The sequence below is a fragment of the Tupaia chinensis genome, unplaced genomic scaffold, assembly GCF_000334495.1.
Source record: "Tupaia chinensis unplaced genomic scaffold, TupChi_1.0 Scaffold000144_1, whole genome shotgun sequence".
In the NCBI taxonomy this organism is placed as follows: Eukaryota; Metazoa; Chordata; class Mammalia; order Scandentia; family Tupaiidae; genus Tupaia; species Tupaia belangeri.
This window is the reverse complement of record NW_006159614.1, coordinates 1601309-1602594: the sequence shown is the minus strand read 5'-3', so window position 1 is coordinate 1602594 and position 1286 is coordinate 1601309.

The window sequence follows — 1286 nt, the reverse complement described above, 5'->3', positions numbered from 1 at the left end:
GAAGATGAGGAAGAAGAGGAAGATGAAGAGGATGAAGATGAAGAAGAAGATGATGATGATGAATAAGTTGGTTCAAGCGCAGTGTTTTTTCCTTGTCTATAAAGCATTTAACCCCCTGTACACAACTAATTCCTTTTAAAGAAAAAAATTGAAATGTAAGACTTTGTAAGATTTGTTTTTAAACTGTACAGTGTCTTTTTTTGTATAGTTAACACACTACCGAATGTGTCTTTAGATAGCCCTGTCCTGGTGGTATTTTCCATAGCCACTAACCTTGCCTGGTACAGTATGGGAATTGTAAATTGGCATGTAAATTTAAAGTAGGTTCTTGTTGGTGCACAGCACAAATTAGTTATTTATGGAGATGGTAGTTTTTTCATCTTCAGTTGTCTCTGATGCAGCTTATATGAAATAATTGTTGCTCTGTTAACTGAATACCACTCTGTAATTGCAAAAATAAAAAAAAAGTAATTAAAAAGAGATAAAGACTGGGACCAGCAGTTAGCGTAATGGCTATGTCGCTGGACTCCCATGGAGTTGACCACGGTTCGCGTCCCAGACCAGGTGGCTTAAAACTCATGCCAGGCACGTGTGCGTGCATGCGTGCCCAGAATCCCAAGAGGAGAATGGAGGAGAAGGGATCGCGGCGTGGCCATCCCCCCTGGGGGGTGATTTTCGCTTTCTGTCTCTCTGTCTCTCTCTGTCTGTCTGGCGAGCGCACGTGCCCCATAGTGAAAACCTCTCAAAAAAAAAAAAAAAAGAAAAAAAAAAGAGATAAAGACTTTCCCAGAAAAACAAAAGTTGAGGGAGTTCATCAGCATAGACCTATCTCACAAGAAAGGCTAAAAGAAGTTCTTCAAGGTGAGACAAAAGGCTTAAATTAGTGTTGTGAAAACATATCAAAGTATATAAAACTCTTGGTTGAAGGTAAAAACATAGTCAAAATTAAAACACTGTAATATTGTAATGGTGATATTTAAATCACATATAACTCTAGTATAGAAGTGAAAATGCAAGTGCCAGTGGATGGCATGATGATTACATTGCTGGACTCAAATATGATCTACCATGGTTCGAGTCCTGGACCCAATGGCTTGAAAATCATGCCGGGTGCATGTGTGTGCATGTCCAAGATCCTGGGAGGAGAAAGGAGGAGAAGGGATTATGGTATGGCCATTCCCCCTATAGGGTGATTTCTCACATTCTCTCTCACTGTCTCTGTCTTTCTCTCTCTCTAGTGAGCACACATGCCCTAAGTCAAAAAATCTCTTTAAAAAACAAGTGAA